The 20569-nt window shown below is 33.7% G+C and overlaps 1 pseudogene; it reads left to right on the plus strand.

The window, feature by feature from the left end:
• The first annotated feature begins 2347 nt into the window (after window positions 1-2347).
• LOC124077888 (mitochondrial fission regulator 1-like) lies at window positions 2348-15222 on the plus strand (annotated as a pseudogene).
• The last annotated feature ends 5347 nt before the right edge of the window (window positions 15223-20569 follow it).

The following is a 20569-nucleotide window of genomic DNA, read 5'->3' on the forward strand; positions in this document are numbered from 1 at the left end:
TTAGAAAATAAAAAATATCAAGAGTTGAAATAAACAGAAATATAAAAATGATTTAAAAACAGAATGCCCATATATATGACATGAGTGATACCATAGCACAAGGACTTTTGTCTACACTGTGTCTAGACAACTTCATTCCAGATGGCAGTCATTGAAATAATCCTCACAGTTTCAGTGTGGTCATTCCATATGTGAAAAGTTGACCTCTCTCAGATCCCATTCAGCCCAAATTAGTAAGTATTCCACCCAAACCTTCTGCCCTTACAATGCAGGCCAAGTGAATTTTCAATGTCCAAATCTCACATATTTTTTTCTCTAACTTTGTTCTCTGGCAACTACAACTTGCTTTGCTTCTATGCAAGGCAGGAAAAAGATGCTGGAAATTAATGCCACTTAACCTTCTCCTTTGGAGTATTTTCCCAAGTAATAACTGCCCGGAACTGAATAAATATTCAAAGAATGCTTGTGTCTTTGACTGGGATAATGCTGAGGCACATATTCCACATTAGCTACCAGATTTTCCAGAAGGATAAACTCCAGTTTTCCATAGTATTCAACTTTCTTGATAACAAAAGTTTTAATGACTTTTTGTTCATATTTCACTTACTAATTAGTATTTTTCCTTAGAAACTACCTATACTCATTTTTGTGTTTGGGTATGTTCCTTAGAAAAATCTTAAGACAACAAGTGTATCAATTTTTCCTTAAACACAAAAGCTATTACACATATAATAAATTACTAAAATCCAAATGGATTATATCTATACTAATGTATCTAAATTAATGTAATTAAGTAAAAGGAAATAATTTATTTCATTTGATTTTGTCTTTGCTTCCTTTTTATCTAAAAACCTAGGTTTCAAGCAAAAATTCAAATAGTACAAAAATATGCATAGAAATTTATGTCTCTTTCCAATCCCATAGGAAAGAAGGCAAATACTACGTTTTTTTACATAATACCTCTGAAAATGCTTTTGCATTTGCAAACACTTATATTTATCAATGCATCCATCACTTATTTTTAGTATTCTAAAGGAAACATGCTCTACAGATTGTCCTGCATATTGCTTTTTTACTTAGCAATATGTATTGGGCGTTAGCCATGTCAATATAAATAGATCTTTCTCTTAATTTTCCTAAAGCAAGTGAGAAGAAGTTCATTAGTTTGGGATTGTTTTTGTACCTAGAGTCATTATGTAAATAAATGGAAATTTAACTTTAAGGACTTTCTTGTAATTGACTTTAGAAAACAAAGAAACAAAAGCAGTTTCAGCCAATTACATCTCACCACCTATTTGGTTATTTAACTATTGACCTCTCCTTAGGTCATACTCAAATAGGGCAAATGTCCATCTGAAGCCAATTAAGTAATTCTTTATTTTAGCCAATAATACTTGCTGCTGATGGTTCTAAAGCAGAACTCTCTGGGCCTCCTCTCACTTTGAGTGCTGCCCAATTCATGAATTGTTATTTACTGAAATTAATTCAGTTAAATTTATGTGTCAAAAGTTTTTCTTGCAATGTTTTTAAAGAAGTATAATTTGTTAATAGAGTTATATAGTGAAGGATATTTGGCTCATTCATTTCAAATCCTTTTGTATAACAACAACAACAACAACAACAACAAAAGGTTCAAGAAACATCTTGTTTATATCTAAAGGGACATATTCTACCATCATGGTAAAGGATTCATTTTCTGAATTCAATTTTGCTGAGTTCAAATATTAGATATTTTATTTTAACATATGAGGGAAAATTATTTACTTTTCTTTTATATAAGTCTCTAAATTTATAACATAGGAAAAACAGACTAATAATTTAATGAGTACACATAAAACAATTAGACACAATGTCTGTTACAAGACAAATGTCTCAAAACATTAGGCACTGCTGAAATATATATTTAAGGACCTGTAAATATATGTCTAGAGTATGGATGGCTGAGGATGGAGGATCACAAGTTCAAGGCCAGTCCCAGTATCTAAGGCCTTAAGCAACTTAATGAGACCCTGTCTCAAAATAAAAACTAAAAATGACTATAGATAAGGTTTAGAGGTTAAGTGCCCATGGGTTTAATCTCTATTGCTGAAATAAAAATATGTCTAGAATAGTTTATTGCAAGTAGAATTTGTTAGTGAAAGGCTATGAGCAACTAAACATTTGATAGATACTGACAAATTGTTATCTAGATTGGTTACATCAGTTTTTACTCCTCTGACACCCCGGAGAGCATGGTTTCATGGCTTATTTTTCATGACTTCTTGTTGGTCACTATTGATTCTTTCACTTTCCAATTATATATTGTTGGGAAAAGGTATAATGGCAGCTGCACCCCAAAAACCCCAACATGGCGCCTGAGGAACTTCTCTTCCTGTCTCTCCCTTTCCCGCCTGCACCAAAAACTCCCGCCGGAGCCAATACTCACTCCCACCGGTGGGAAACCTTAGCCCCAATAAGAACTAATTTCCTAGGCTCCGGAACTGACATCTGGAAGAACTTACCAATAAACGGGTGACCCGTCATTTACCTAAGCCCTGCCACCTATCCTTAGACCTATATAAGCCCACAGCCTTTTGTAATAAAGTGGAACTTCTTTGGTGATTTGTCTCCTGTCGCTTCTTCTTTCATATATAAAACATATGTGTGAAATTTTCCTGAAGAAGTATAATAAGCTTAAGTACCTATTTACAAGAAGTACTTTCTCTTTAACTGGCTTTTATATCTTCAGTTTCTTGTACCACTATAATTTCTGTGGAGAAGCGATTTCTCCCAGTTTTTCCTGAAAATCTTTTATTTTAAGTCTAGAGATAATTTTTATAATTTCTATTTTCTTATTCCCCCTAAAACTTTTACCACTAGGCTTTTGCTGATTCCTTACCCTCACCCCCCATTGCCCCTTGTATAGTAAAACTGCTCTTACAAAAGTTATCAATGATTTCCACATTTAAATTTTCATTTTACTTCATCTTCCACCAGCAGCTGACATCCTTGTTAACTCCCTTTTCCATGAAACACTTTCTACACTTGGATGTCAAGACACTGCATTCCTGGTTTTCCTACTATGTCACTGACTGACTTTTCATAGTCATCTTTGTTGATGTCTTTTCACCCACCCCATCTCTCATCTTGAAAGACTCCACAAATTATTTCCCAGTTGGTACTTTATCAGAATGTATTCCAGTGGTGATTTTACCAGTTTTAAGACATTAAATCCAACCTTACTCATTCATGCTGACTTTTTTCAAATTTATGTCTACACTTCAGACTCAGATATATATAACAATCTACTCATTATCTCTAGTTAGATATCTCTAGGTATTTTACATGTAACACTTTTTAATTTGAAAAGATGGAAAGCATAGAGTTGTTTTGATTTCAGGCATTAATTTATATTATACAATATTGTAAAATTATTATACATAGTAAATATCTCATTACTATATGTCTATATTTGCAATAATTATTGAAGGTATAAAATGATCATAAAATTAAATTAAAATTCATATAACATTTAGGCCTTTTGTTAGCAATATTTAAGTGAATTAACCTTTCTATATTAGATAAATGATAATTGCTCATGTAGAAAAATAAGTACATTAGCCTGAAAAAAAGCAATAAAATAGTATGATGATGTTTTATTGGGCTAAATTATGTTTTAATTTTATTGAAGAGTTAATACAATTTGTTTCTATGATGAAATAATATCTTCTTGAAATTCTCAGATTTTTAACTTCAGGCATCACTAAAAATTATACCAAACTACTTGAAAATGAAACTAAAATTCTGTTTCAAAGTGTTTTTTTAATGTCATTCTGAGAATATTTGGACATTATTCAACACAGAGCAACATCTTCCAAAAAACTTAAAAAGGCTTTATATCTTTGAAGACTTTATAAATCTCAAAAACATTATAATTTGGCTTTAATATTAAACCTATAAAACTTTTCCTGGAAACTTTAATTGAATATAGACTAATTGGATAACCAAAACATCAAATCCCACATTTGACACCTTTACTTCATAACCTTGGGGTATGGCATAAACTGAGAACATAAAATTAGAACTGTAATCTCTGTACTGAGGGACAAAATTCTGAACAACTTGATTTTTTGATCTCTTAATTAGAAACAAAAAAATGTTCAAGTGCCTCAATGAGACAGAGAAAAATGCCTTATTAAAAATTTAATAAAATTCACAAATGACCCATTAATTAGAATATAACTTTCTTTCTAAAAGTTGATTTGCGGGGAGAGAGAAATCCCAAAGTGACCAAAGAAAATTCTGTATCACCTGTGGTTCTTTTTTGGTAAGTTTGGGAGCAACTTTCCAGTTATTTATGGCATATATAAATAGAAATACAATTCAATCTGAAAGTCCTTTTAAAAGAATTGTGAAATAATTTTAATAGACTTATCTAGGCCATAACAAAAATTTTAACTAATTGAAAGAATATCCATTTATGTATCAGCTAGGTTATATTCTCTTTAGTAAAACTTAACCATATTTGGAAAATATCAATGCTATTTTCATGAGGGAGCAAAGAGAAGAGTTGGTTATAAATGTTTAGTAGAAAATTGTCTTTAGCTTTTAATCATTTACTCACCTTACAATTGAGGCACATTATGTGGACTCTATTTTATTGATTAAAACATAATTTCCAGATATTCTTCATACCTACATATTTCTATTCTAAAATGAATGTGACTTGGGATAGTGTTTAGGGAGAGAAATCACTTGCATATCATAACTTTTTATAGGCCCTTTAATTCAGAGTTTATTCTATAGTTTTGAAAACTCACCAAATAAAATGTTCAGAAAATGAGTTTTAAAAAGAAAAGACATAAGAAGCACTGTCATGTTATTCTTATGGCCAGTTGAAGATTTTGTGTGTCATTCTATGATCAGTGAAACCCACTGGAAGTTTTAAAACAATTTACAAAGTACATTTATATCATTATATGGTGAATGGATTAGAGGAGGAAGAATTCTGGATGTTAATGACAATGTACTGTGCTAGTTTTGAATGGTTTATTGAAGATGAAAGGACAAAACATATTTCAAATAACATCTTGAGGTCAAGTTGGTGATAGATTAGGTATGGATTGAAAATTGAATAAAACTTTTTTTATTATTTTTCTCTGCTTTTCTTTCTTACTCTTTATTAAATAAGTAATATTTTCTATACTTTCTTTTTATCTTTTTGATCTGGAAGTTTAAAATCATGTCTAAACCATGCTTTTGATGGTTTCCTTTAAATTTTAAGTATCTGTATTTAGTTATGTATGTTTTCAAATAAAGTTTATAGTTCTCAGCATTTCTGTCTTCCTTCAAAATATGAGTTTTGTTCTCTATAATTAATTATTCATTGATGATCTGTCTTCATCTTGTTTGTTTTACCTACAATTTTAGTTGTATTATTACTTTAGCCATAAAATTATTTATTTTTTCACTAGTTAAATTTAACAATATTATGTATTCATTCATTTTAATTTTTTATTTTATGCATTGCCTTATATTCACTTTTCTGCTTTGGTGACCTAAAGAAAATTCTCCTAGACATTGCATGTAGAAAACGGCTTTTATATTCTCACTTTTGATGATAGTTTGAAAGTTGTTTTATTTCATCATTATAAGTATATTGCTCCAAAATTTAAAATATACCATAAGACACTTAGTTGTCTTGTGGAATGATTCTTTATGGTAAACAGAATAATTGTTTTCTGTATGAATTTTGTTGATTATATCTTTATGACATTATGTAATATTTTATATAAATTGGCAATTCATTTTACAGATTTTATCTCATTAAAGGGTGATTTACTTTTTGCAGTAGTACTTTGGTAGTATAATCTAGTCATTTTTTGAACATAAGAAGCCATTGATAATCATGCTTATCTCTTATGTGACTGCTATTGCAATTATTACTGTTTAGTACATCTCAAAGATATGAAATAATAAATATCATGCCGTTATACTCAGAGGATGAAGGCAAAGTGGAGGCAGTTTGCCTTTGGTTGCTCTCCAGTTTCTTTTCCAATAGATCACCAAGTGCCCAGTGGTTTTGCAATGTGGAGCTCCATGCTTTGCCCTGTGTGATCATGTCCTCCTATCACAACTCCACTATTTAGAGTGATACTAACTAATGCAGGGTCTATTGTGGGTTAGGGTACAAGGGAAAATAACCACTTATGTTTTTTTTTCTTCTAGAAGAAAATACTTATATTTCTAATAACCATATTTTGAGTCTCTCTTTAAATTGGTAATACAGAATTTTTTAATCCATTGTAAAAAGGCTACATTTGTATGTGATGTTTTCTCAAGAAAATCAAAACAATCTAGAAGCTCAAAAAACTAATCTCTTAATATTCATTGAACATAGAATTATAGACCCAACCTGATTTTCTCTCAAAATTGGGAGCCATTTGCCACAACACCATGAAAAGCTAATTTTGGCTTTACTATAAATTACTGCAAATTCTGAACCTGCTTGGAATGCCTGCCCATGCCTTGAACTCACCCAGGCCTGGCTCTCTGACCAGATAGCAGCCCTCTCTGAAACTTTAGTGAGTCCTTACAAATCTTGGCCTTCCCTGGTCAGATAACGATCCTCTCTGAGGCTCTAATGACCTTCATAAATTCTGATGTCGGGGCCAGCAAAAATGTAAACTACCATTTGTGTTATGCTCATCAGAGTTTTGTTATCCATAACTCCCCCCCCTTTTTTTAAACTTTCTGGGCTATAAAGCTGGGCTGCAGGAAAGCTGCGGCTGCTGTCTTGTTCCTGCGGTTTTGGGTGGGAGAGGCAGCCCGGCCGGTTGAAATAATAAGCTTGCTTTAATTTGATTTTAATTGGAGTCAGTGGTCTTTTCTTGTGCCCTGGTCTAACAGAAAACATATTGTCGACTTTCTAGATATATTAGGAGAATGCGGGAGATGCCTTTGAGCTATGTTCAGTTACAAATCACATTATTAAACAGAATGTTATTTGATAAGAAGAAGAATGTTACTGTCATAAGGATTAAGTCCATTTTAGACTAACAATAAAACCCTAGAAGAGCTGTATATATGTAAGTATTATCTAAAATATTTAGTCAGTGTGTTATCCAAACCCAAAGCATGCATATACATATATGATTATTGAAAACCAAGTAGCCTTTCATTACATAAGAATATTTAAACTTTTAAAAATTTCTTGGTCTACCTATCTCCAAAGAACCTAATGATCCAAGAAGTGTCAATTTTTCAGTTTGAGTTCAAAGGCAAAAAAAGATCAGTATTCCAGGTCAAGCACTCTGACAGCAGTTCCCTCTTATTCAGACTTTTTGTTCTGTTTAAGTCTTATATTGACTGAATGAATACCATCTACATTAGAGAGGGCAGTTGATTAAAATAATGATCTCATCCAGAACCACACTCACATACATACTAAAAATAATGCTTAACCAAACATCTGGGCACTCTGTGACCCAGTCAATTTGACACATGAAATTAAATATCACAGTGAGAAAAAACATATTGCTTTTCATGTGAAAATATTATAAAACTTCTGTTCTACAATGTATATAAATGAGAAATTGGATCTACTCTTATTTAATGTATGTTTTGAACTTTATAAACATGCATATTAACAATTGTGCATATTTAATTATCATAAAAAATCTATGAGGATGAAAAGGGCATAGTATTAAAATCTGTATTTTATACAGTATGCAATATATTAAAAACACTTTGTCCTTTTTATTGAATAAATGAGATTTTATTATTAAATGGTAAAAGAACCATAAGTAATTATTCTTTAAATTCAAACAAAAGGAACTTCATTATTGGAAGCAGTGAATAAATCATTGCTTTAACCTCAACTTCTACTAGGTAGTCTGCTTTTAGTTTTCTAAGGGTTATGATGAACAGAGGTCTTTATTTTAAAAAATTTACCTTATGGACTATTTCTCTTATGATTATTGCTTTTTTCATATGAAGTAATCATTTATCACAAATTCATAAATATATTCAACTATAAAAAACTTTCAAAAGCTTTATATATATATATTTAACCTTTCACATTGAGTTTCAGAAACCACCTGGCTTTAATTTTTGTATACAGTATAAGGTAGAGGTTAAGGTTAATTGCTTGTAATCATAGATAGAATAATGCTAATGACTTCAAGAAGCTGTTGAAATATTTAATTTACTACTTTTGACAGCTTGCATATCTATTCTCTGTGAAAGAAAAAGTCTGATAGCAACCAAGGCATAATATCCTGATGTGAAATCCTTATTATCTCTGTTAGCTGAGTAATACATTGATTGAGCTGAATCTACTATTAGAACAAAAGCCAATGATTTTTCTGTGTAGCTCTGAATAATTTGACATGTTTCTCTATCATTGTTATTCTCAATCTCTCAAAGATAAGATAGTTATTTTATCATGATGAGATTTTATTGATAAAAATCTTTTTTCAAATGCATATTCCTCATATATGTAAAGGACTTAATATGAAAATGATACTTCCATATTGCCATTATTATGCTATTAGTCTTATTATTAATTAAAATTATTATGATATTAATATTATTTTGATCTTTGAATCAAAATTGAAATATAAGGAATTGCAATGAATTCTCCCACACTTCAATTATAAAACATGTATAAAAATATTTTTTAAAAAAAGTGTCAGTCTCTGCAGGTGAAGAAAAATTAATTTTTTTACTTTAACTGGAAGATATTTATTACAGTGTACATCAATAGGCAAAGAATATTTTGTAAAATTATGTCATGTTGATAATTAATTGTCAAAATTTGTTTCAAACCTATAATTTAATAGAAGACCTACGACTAGAGAAATAATTTTAAGTTCTTTATATTTTGGTCACAATAAGTTTTTTTTTTTTTAAGTTTGAATACAGGCAAAAATATGCACTGATTTATATTCTCATAGCTTATTTTCTAGAGCAAATATCTTTTATGGAGACGAAATAATATTTATTTATTTACTCTACAAAATGTTCATTTAGTAGCACCTTAGTAAATATTTTGAATATGATCCTACTTAGTTCTCCTATAATACCCCAATTTATTTTAGGTTACTAGCAGGTTATTGGGACTTGAATTTGTGTCTTGAAATATGACACAGTCTAAGTTTTTGTAATGGAAGCAATTCATTTACTTACATTGTATTTATATGACTTGGCTGACCATGAAAATATGCTACTCAAATCTTTTGCTCTTAGGCATATCATTGACTGATGGCTTCCAGGGCTGCCACTCTTATTCCTTCATTGTGCTCATGCTGAAGCCAGGCTTTCTATGAGCTGTTCTCATTCAGTGTTGGTGCATAGCAGGGGTACTAATGCATCTGCTGAAAGATTGTTTTCAGAAAAGGGTAAAATCATGACTCTCATACAGATATAAAGTAAGCAGACATTAAATATTTTTATATAGCTGTGCCGTGGCACACGTCTCTGATCCCAGCAACTCGGGAGGCTGAGGCAGGAGGATCTCAAGTTCAAAGCCACCCTCAGCAATGGCGAGGCTCTAAGCAACTCAGTGAGACCCTGTCTTTAAATAAAATACAATATAGGGCTGAGGATGTGGCTTAGTGTTTGAATGCCCCTGAGTTCAATCCTCGGTACAAAAAAAAAAAAAAATTGAAAAAAAATAAAAGACTTGTATGTATCTGAAAAATGACAGAACCATGTAGATGTTATAACCTGTTAAAAGGTTATAACATACACATTTTTTTCAATAACACACAAATTTCAATAACATACACATTTACAAATTATGTTGCAATGAATGTGAAGTTTTTGTTCTACTAGACAATTTATTTATGTGACCATAAACAAGAATTGGTCAGTAGTAGTATCAGTAACCTACAATGTATCAATTGTAAAATACCTTCATAGAGTCATATTGGATTAATGAAGTTTGGTGTGTGATAGTATAGTTTCTTAGTGAAGAACAAAATTTTTCCTACAGTTTGCCTCTATCAAAATAATCTGAAAAGAAGACTGCAAAACTTGTCTGGTCTCAATAGATTTGACCTAATCATTTACATAGGTACAGAGTGTTGATTTACCACACAGATGTCCATAAGTTTTCTTTGCTGGGTTTCATAAGGAATGTCAGATTGGACTTTTAAGAGCTTCCATAATTTGGTATACTGGGGATACGACACAAAGCTCAAGAAACTATCTCAAGTATAACTCTTATATACTGTAGTTAGAAAATGTAGAATGGTGTAGCACTATGGAAAACAATATGGAGGTTCCTCAAAAATTAAATATAGAACACCATATGATATCATAATCCCACCTTTGGATATAAACCAAAAAAAATCATAAGAACTGCATCTCAAAGAACTGCAATCAGTAGTGTGAGATACCTGCAGTCCCATGCTCATTGGAGAATTATTCACAAAGCTAAGATATAGAAACAACCCAAAGTTCTGATAGATAAATGGATTTACAGTACATACATACATCTGAATATTACTAAGCTTGAAAAAGAAAGAAATACTACTGCTTAAAAAAACATGGATCAACCTAGAGGACTATAATTATGCTAAGTAACAGAGCCAGTCACAGAAGGACAAATACTCTATGATTGCACTTACACAGAGTATCTAAAATCACCAAACACACAGAATTAGAGAATAGAATAGAATGGGATTTTCTGGGTCAGAGGAACTGTTGCTTATTAGGCATAAATATTCAGTTATGCAAGATATTTAAGTCCTTAGGTGCAACTTATCACCTCTATTTAGCAATAGATAGAGCATTTTGTACTTGAATTTATGCTGAAGATAGCATGTATGTCTCTCTGCTTGTGCATGTGTGTTTAAACCTGTTTCAGTTGTAGGGACAGAGAGGGATCAACATGTAATCAAACGTACCACAAACTGGTAATATTGGAAGACTTCATTTGTTTTAATGATTAAAAAAAAGGTTGCACAATAACCAGTTACTCTTTTGTGTAATTTTCCCTAATAGTAAAGATGATTATAATAAACCAATGACAATTAGAATCTTGTTTACATAGTATCCTCTAGCCGAGGATATATTCAAATTTTAGAATCTCTACATTGTAGATAATTGCTGAAACTTCTCTGTGGTAAATTTTCTTTTAAGTTCTTCACAATATTACATCTTTTTCTCAGACAAGTGCACAGAAGACTGCTCTATCAACAGACATTTGTATCATTCTTAAAGATTTTGAATTGTTGACTCCTCAGGGCAAACCTAATTATTTTGCAAATGTGAAGACAAACGAAAAGTTAGCATCCTTAATAGAGATATAAATGTGATGACCATGGAGGAATCCTTTCCAAAATTTCTGCAGCATTTAAAAGGTAATTATGTAGTCTTGCCTTTAAAAAAGTCAGCCTTTTTAGAACTTTAAAAGAGATTCCGCCTATTAACTATTGGGCTTTAATATACAATAGAAAATATAATCTGCAGAATTTCTGCTCTTGTCCCATAAAACTAATTAGCTTTTTAACCACTTTAGAACTTTAGAAGTTAGTTTTAAACCTTGGGCTCATTTCTGTGAGAGAATAAAATGAACAGATCTGTAATTAAAAATGATTCAAAAAGTCATACTGGCAAAAAAAAAAATTGTCCTTAAAGTATAATATCAAGGAGATGTGACCATAAAAAATCAGCTTTGGGATGAAAAGGGGCAGATCCCCATTTTTTCCTTCCTCTCTAGACATTCCATTGATGTGGTTTGATTTGCCTTGACGTGACTGGCAAAGACTTATTAAAAAATTCAAGGAACAATGTGTTAATTCTCAAAATAAGTTTGAACCTGGGCCTGGGCATTTGGCAGGAATGAGTAGTTAATCCAAGCACCAGTATTAACACTTAGAAGCACTATTATTTCATACAGGCAACTATAATCTCCCCCCATTTTTCTTCTCCCTTTGATCCCTTCCTTCCACCTTCCCTCTCTCCTTTCATCTTGTTATGCTGGAATTCAGGACCCCCAAAAGACCACCAGAGATCAAGATCAATATAAACAGCAAAGAGGTTTTTATTGCGAGCTAGCTCGGTCCTCTGTGCGCACACACAGCAACTGGTGAGGTGAGAGGCCCTGAGCCCATGGTTTACAGCAGTTTTATACATTCTTTGGAGAAGGCAGGAACCCCCACATACATCATAGCATCTCTTAGCAAATCATCACACACCATGGGGAAATCAAAAAACAACTCTAAAATATGATTAGCACATTCACTGACGGGAACAAGTTGGGTAGGGTGATTGATTAGTACAACAAAGGGATTCGTTTGAACTGATGGTTTAAGCCATGAGGGGAGTATGTGCTGAACTAGATGGTTTCCCAACACGTTATCAACCACCATAAACTATTGGGAGGGTCATCTGGCATCCCAGGTATTTCCCTGTCATATGCTGATTGATGGCTGCTACGGGGCTGCTATGGATTCCCACCTAGTCAGGGACACCTGGCACAGCATATCTCTCCTGTTATTTGTAGATAAACAACTTAGCAGGGTGGGAATGTGCCTAGGAGTGCTCTGTGAGTCTTTCCAAGGACAAAGGTCATGTCCCTTCCTTGGACAGGCTTTGCTCTGAGGTAGAGGCTGGTTTTTCAATCTTTCTTCCCAATTTAAGTGACAAAAAGATTCTAAAATTGTGTATGTCATAATATTTTATTTTCATGGAGATTGGAGGTATGAACTTGTTACATGTGCACAAATGTTAATTTCAAAATAAAAATTTGCTTACAGTTGTGTTCTTGAAACACCTTTGTGATTTATTGTAATATGAAATAAATGAAAAATATATTTTTGTGATAGTTGACCAAAGACCATTATGTTTCACGTGGCATTTATGTTTATTTAATTTTAGCATATAGAAATGTTCATTCAAATACTTTGAGATAGAGTGTTATGCTCCAATTTGGAACCCCCCAAAGACCACCAGAGACCAAAATGGATGTAAGCAGCAAAGGGGTGTTTATTGCGAGCTAGGAGCTAGCTTGGTCCTTCGCGTGCACACAGCAACTGGTGATGCTGAGAGTCCTGGAGCCCAGGGTTTGCAGCAGTTTTATACACTCTTTGGGGAAGGCGGGGACTTCACATACATCATAACATCTCTTAGCAAATCATCACACACCACGGGAAAATCAAAAAACAACTCTAAAATATGATTAGCACATTCACTGACAGGAACAAGTTGGGTAGGGGTGATTGATTAGTACAAGAAAGGGATTCATTTGAACTGATGGTTTAAGCCATGAGGGGAGTATGTGCTGAACTACATGATTTCCCAACATGTTATCAACCACCAGAAACTACTGTGAGGGTCATCTGGCATCCCTGGTATTTTCCCTGTCTCATGCTGATTGGTGGTTGCTAGGGAGTTGCTATAGGTCCCCACCTAGCCTGACTGAGTTAGGGACACCTGGATCTCTCCTATTATTTGTAGATAAACAACTCAGTGGGATGGGTATGTGCCTAGGAGTGCCCTGTGGGTCTTTCCAAGGACAAGGGTTAGGCCTCCTTCCTTGGACAGGCTTTGCTCTAAGGTAGAGGCTGATTTCTCAAGAGTAGTCAAGAGGAAAGATGTATGAAATTCTAAAACTCTGTAAGTTCAGATAATTATTACAGTGGGTTACTTACAATTAGATATAAAATTCAGCAACTGTTTTCTAAAATGCATCAAATTGAATCAGTGGAATGCACTTATTGAACTTGCAGTTTTTTTTTTCCCCCCCGCACTGAAACATCATCCACTCATTCAGCTCTTTCACATAAATTTATGGTAAACTAAATATTCTAATTAAAAATCATTAGAGCTGCAGTGCACGCCAGTAATCCCAGAGGCTCAGGAGGCTGAGGCAGGAGGATTGCAAGTTGAAAGCCAGCCTCAGCAACTTAGTGAGGTGCTAAGCAACTCAGTGAGACCCTGTCTCTAAATTAAAATACAAAATAGGGCTGGACATGTGGCTCAGTGGTCAAGTGCCCCTGAGTTCAATCCATGTACAAAAAAACAAAAACAAAAACAAAAAACATTAGAATCTTACTTTTCAGAAGAATTTTGTCCCACTTTGGGTTATTTAATTTCTCTTTTCTATACTAAATTTAATTGAAGAAAGTGGGTGGAGGGGATATATTAGGAATTAGATGAATCTGGAAGCCAGAGAAACAGGAGAAGGTGATGGTTGCTGAGCTGCTGAGTGTGTTTTATGGGCCATGTGCTGCTATGTATGCCTGAAACAATTGAGATGCAAATTTGGGGCAACTTTGCTGTCTAAATGCTTGGCTAGATTTAGCAGTCCATTAGGATGGCTTTTCTACAAGTTTGAGTAAGCATGCCATCAGTACTCTGCTATGGGAAGCCATATGTTCATTTCAAAGTATCCTAAGGAAAATTGGACAGTTTTATTCTGATTCAATGTACAAAAATTCAGATTCAGTGCTAACCATGCAAGGGAATCCAGTCCCAATGACTCAGGAGAGGATGTATCTTTTGCTGATGTCACATGGATAGCCAATGATGGAGAGTGTTCAACAAGACTAAGGACAGAAGTAAGGTCAAGGCCAAGCTTCAAACAGGAACTTCCTTTCTTTGAGAAGCCTCCAGGCAGGCAGATTTCCTTACCAAACTTGTCTCAAGAAAAGTCCCCACTGAAGATAATAGTATTAGCAAATGAAGAAACACTTCCAAAGATCTGTGAGCTTGGAAGAGAACTTGCTGTTTCCAGTGCTCAGATTGCTAAAACTGTGACTCTGCTAAAGCAACAAGATCTCACGTGGATTCTAGCATATCTGTTACTACAGCCCTCCCACTCTCCTACCACACAGAACCTCCCTCCACCAGGACTTCACCAAAGCTTTTCTGCTATTGATCTAATTAACAAAGAAAATAGAAAAAAGCTAATGCTGGAAAGAGTTTGGTTAAGGTCACTTCAAAGAAACCTGGTATGCTAATATGTTAGAGATCATTAAAGATATGAACAGTGCAAAGCTCTGATCAATAAGGAGTACACAGCCAAGATTAAAAATACAGCCCAGTAGATGTACTGACCCTGATGTCCTCTAGCAGAGGCTCTGGAAAAGAAATTTGCATATTGCTATGAAAGTGAGAGCCAAGATAAAGTCTGAATCAGAGGCCACCTCAGAGACAGTGTTATTTGGGACACATATGTTAAAATCTAGAGGATAAAGGAAGGCTTTAGTTGAAAGTGTTTCAAACTTCTAATAGACAATGAGCTCAGAAATATGGTCCCAGCTCAGCAGTTGGTTTGTGAGGGCTGAGTTTAGCTAGTAGAAACCTGAACTATTTAATAAATACCTGATTCAGTGTTTCCTTTTAGCCTAATTGGAGGATTAAACAATAATGAAAACATTAATAAGTTTGATTTTGCTTTTATGAGATGGTTCATTCTGGAACTCTGTATAGTATATGTGTATTCTGACATGTTTTTAATATGTGGCCAGTGTATTCAGGTTTCCAGTTTTGAAAATAATTGTAACATTTCACAACACAGAAAGGACCATTTTAGATGTTACTATGCATTTAAGTTCTTATTATCTGTATGAATGGTTTATATATTTATATTTGTATATGAAACCATTTATATAAAAATTAGTAACAAAGAATAGCAATGAGGGTACTGTTATTTTCATTTGTTCTCAATACTCATTTACTAGTTGATGTTGGGACAGGTGGTATAACGTGCATTGTAGGGGTGAAATATTTAATTTGAGGTTGAAGTCTTCTTGCCCTTAGCAGAACCTATATTCTCTTACATTATAGGAATTAAGTAAAGTTTGCTAAAATTCCTTAATGTTTTCTGTTACAGAGAAACTTAAGACAGGAAAGCTGCTTTCACCTCCTTACCATCCAGAGCTTAGGAATACAATCTATTTTCAAGTAGTGATGGATAAAATTATTGAATTAGATCCCTTTTAGGTAAAACCTAGACTGTACCATCTTCTTTTCTTTTGACTCAATCATGGAATCATACAGGTGATTTTTTTTTTTTTTGCTAAGATAATAATTCTTGAGATATCGGCATCATGGAGTTTAAAAATCTTTAATTTCGATCAAAATATTAACTTTATAATGAAACTTTATTCATTCAGGTGAATGAATTTCCTACACATTGTTTGTCATTGGTTAGAATACTGGTCTGACAAATTTTGTTGGGAAATATAAGTCTTAGGTGTTATTAAAAAATGAATAACTGTCTTTCTCCATCTAAGGACAATTTGCTAAGGACTTACTACAAGGGATCATTTAAAAATGCTTACTATATCTCATGACTTTCTATTTCTGATAAGCTCTGTTATAGTTAATGCCAGAATCTCCTACTATTTTTGTATATTTAGATTTATTATTGAAATCTAGTAAAAATAAAGTTACACTTCCTGGGAAGATTTTGACCTTCTAAGAAATTTATATTTGTATCAGTATTGAATTTTGGTCAGTGTTCCTATATAAGGAAATTACTGTTAAAAAAAAATAGGTGAGCAGTATTTGTGGCCTAATTCAGTCACTGTCTCCTTGACATTGAACAAATGAAAATATTTATATCTATTTTTATGTTCATAGAGCTAGTATGACAAACACAAAAGCCAATTATTCTTATAGGCTTTATGAAGTATATAAAGTACCATAATAACATCAAACCTTATTAAGAAAAAAATTCTACAGAGTACAATGCATCTTATGTACTTGTCAAAAATCAGAAAATAGTATATCCTAACTTCATTAAATTAAAAATAGTAACTTAGAATAAACTTAGAATATCTCTAAATAACAAAACTGCATGTGAATCCTTAAATCCAAACTAATAACCTGAATTGTGTAAATTTTTTTTTTTTTTTTTTTCTAGGAATTAGTAATTTATCTTAGTTCTTCCAAAACCACAGTCTTTTAGATTTTATAGACTAAAAATGCCAGATTTCTTTCCTTTGAGTCTTCGTGTTTCCAAATGAAGAGATGCTGGTCTCTCTCAGGTGTCTTTGCTCACGGTGGGAGGCCATGGCTGTCTTGTTGAGAAGTTTAGTATTCAGCCTCTTGTATTCCCTTTTCACGTTTCTGTCTCTCTCACAAGACACCAGCGTCTTCTTTGCTCAATGCAGTGCACACTATAAAGGAGGTGCTCAACAAATGTTTCTTCTTCTGAGCTGTTTCCTCTCCATCCCCAGGCTGAAGACAGTGCTGGTGGTTCTGTAACCAACTTGCCTTCCTTAAGAGAGAAACTAAAAAACACATCAACATCAGAGTACATGATTAGTCTCAACTTCATTACTCAACTGTTTCAAAACATATCAACTGATGATATTGGCTGAAGGAAGTATCAGTAATTTTATAGTCTTCCTGAGTAGGGGGGAAAGATAAGTTGTATGAACAAGTTTATAATGGGAAAATAAATAAAGATTCTAGAATTCCCCCTTATCATTTCTATCCAGAGAAATTCGCCCCCAAACAGAGAATACTATGAGAAGTGAGATTTTCAATAGGGCCATAGGACCAGGATTTGTGTACTATATATAATATTCATAGCAATTGATTTTCAAACCAACTTAACTAGAAGAAAAGAAAAACTCCTTGCCTTGGCACTGTGGTGACTGTACTTGGTAAGACTGCCTCCTATAGCTAATTGGATAATACATCTTTTAGTGGAAATGTTTTAAGGTACACGTTTTCTCAATAGGGAATTTAACCATGTACCATAATTTTCTGCATACTTATACATTTTCCAGGGACTGTGGCTTAATTCTTTAAATAATCCTATATGTCAAGGATCTTAACCTAAGTAACACATTTGAAGTCATTGGAAAAGCCAGGGTATAACCAGATCTGTTTATTATAGAATCTGTTATCTTAATTATAAGACTAAAGACTGGTGACCCTCCTTTTAATTAAAAAATACATTTTAATAACAACAGATCCCTTGATATTTAGATGGTCCTATAGCCCCCCAGAAAAAAAACAGCCTTTCTTGCAGTTAGTTAAGGTCATGACTAGGTTTTGACTAATGTGATAGAGGCAGATGTGATATATGCAATTTCTGAAATTTATTCTAAAGGAAAGAAGCATACCAGTCTTCATCAAATCCTCCTTCCTACTGGCTAGAGTTTACATGTAACTGCCATAGTTCCTATAGTCATTTTGGTATGGAAACTGTTTTTGTCCATTCTGTGTTGCTATAACAGCATACCTGAGACTGGGTAATATGTTTTTTTTTTTTTTTTTTTTTTTTTTTTTTTTGAGTTGATATGCATTTATTTAACTATTTTTTTTTTTAATTTTTTATTGTGGGTTGTTCAAAACATTACAAATTTCTTGACATATCATATTCCACACTTTGATTCTAGTGGGTTATGAACTCCCACCTTCACCCCATACACAGATTGCAGATTCACATCAGTTACACATCCATTGATTTACAAATTGCCATACTAGTGTCTGTTGTGCTCCGCTGCCTTTCCCATCATCCACCCTCCCCCCTCCCCACCTCTCCCCTCCCCTCCCCTCCTCTCTCTCTACCCCCTCCACTGTATAACCCTGAGGGTCTCCTTCCATTACCGTGCAATTTACCTTCTCTCTCCCTTTCCCTCCCACCTCTCATCCCTGTTAAATGTTAATCTTCTTCTCCTGTTCTTCGTCCCTACTCTGTTCTTAGTTACTTTCCTTATATCAAAGAAGACATTTGGCATTTGTTTTTTAGGGATTGGCTAGCTTCACTTAGCATAATCTGCTCTAATGCCATCCATTTCCCTGTAAATTCTATGATTTTGTCATTTTTTAATGCAGAGTAATACTCCATTGTGTATAAATGCCACATTTTTTTTATCCATTCGTCTATTGAAGGGCATCTAGGTTGGTTCCACAGTCTTGCTATTGTGAACTGTGCTGCTATGAACATCGATGTAGCAGTGTCCCTGTAGCATGCTCTTTTTAGGTCTTTAGGGAATAGACCAAGAAGGGGAATAGCTGGGTCAAATGGTGGCTCCATTCCCAGCTTTCCAAGAAATCTCCATACTGCTTTCCAAATTGGCTGCACCAATCTGCAGTCCCACCAGCAATGTACAAGTGTACCCTTTTCCCCACATCCTCGCCAGCACTTGTTGTTGTTTGACTTCCTAATGGCTGCCAATCTTACTGGAGTGAGATGGTATCTTAGGGTGGTTTTGATTTGCATTTCTCTGACAGCTAGAGATGTTGAGCATTTTTTCATGTACTTGTTGATTGACTGTATGTCCTCCTCTGTGAAGTGTCTGTTCAGGTCCTTGGCCCATTTGTTGATTGGGTTGTTTGTTCTCTTATTGTCTAATTTTTTGAGTTCTTTGTATACTCTGGATATTAGGGCTCTATCTGAAGTGTGAGGAGTAAAGATTAAGGGAACCATACACCAACAAGACATAACAATCATAAATATTTATGCCCCAAACAATGGTGCAGCTATGTTCGTCAAACAAACTCTTCTCAAGTTCAAGAGTCTAATAGACCACCACACCATAATCATGGGAGACTTCAACACACCTCTCTCGCCACTGGACAGATCTTCCAAACAAAAGTTGAATAAGGAAACTATAGAACTCAATAACACTATTAATAACCTAGACCTAATTGACATATATAGAGTATACCACCCAACATCAAGCAGTTACACTTTTTTCTCAGCAGCACATGGATCCTTCTCAAAAATAGAGCATATATTATGTCACAGGGCAACTCTTAGACAATATAAAGGAGTAGAGATATTACCATGCATCTTATCTGATCATAATGGAATGAAACTGAAAATCAACGATAAAAGAAGGAAGGAAAAAGCATACATCAATTGGAGAATGAACAATAGGTTACTGAATGATCAATGGGTTATAGAAGACATCAAGGAGGAAATTAAAAAATTCTTAGAGATAAATGAAAATACAGACACAACATATCGGAATCTATGGGACACATTGAAAGCAGTTCTAAGAGGAAAATTCATTGCTTGGAGTTCATTCCTTAAAAAAAGAAAAAACCAACAAATAAATGATCTCATACTTCATCTCAAAATCCTTGAAAAAGAAGAGCAAAACAACAGCAAAAGAAGTAGAAGGCAAGAAATAATTAAAATCAGAGCTGAAATTAATGAAATCGAAACAAAAGAAACAATTGAAAAAATTGACAAAACTAAAAGTTGGTTCTTTGAAAAAATAAACAAAATCGACAGACCCTTAGCGATGCTAGTGAAGAGAAGAAGAGAGAGAACTCAAATTACTAGCATACGGGATGAAAAAGGCAATATCACAACAGACACTTCAGAAATACAGAAGATAATCAAAAACTATTTTGAATCCTTATACTCCAATAAATTAGAAGATAGTGAAGGCATAGATAAATTTCTTAAGTCATATGATCTGCCCAGATTGAGTCAGGAGGATATAGAAAACCTAAACAGACCAATATCAATTGAGGAGATAGAAGAAACCATCAAAAGACTACCAACTAAGAAAAGCCCAGGTCCCGATGGGTATACAGCAGAATTTTACAAAACCTTTAAAGAAGAACTAATACCAATACTTTTCAAGCTACTTCAGGAAAT

Source organism: Marmota monax, unplaced genomic scaffold (genome assembly GCF_021218885.2).
Source record: "Marmota monax isolate L192 unplaced genomic scaffold, Marmota_monax_Labrador192_F-V1.1 WCK01_AAM20220418_F8-fsc00027, whole genome shotgun sequence".
Taxonomy (NCBI): domain Eukaryota; kingdom Metazoa; phylum Chordata; class Mammalia; order Rodentia; family Sciuridae; genus Marmota; species Marmota monax.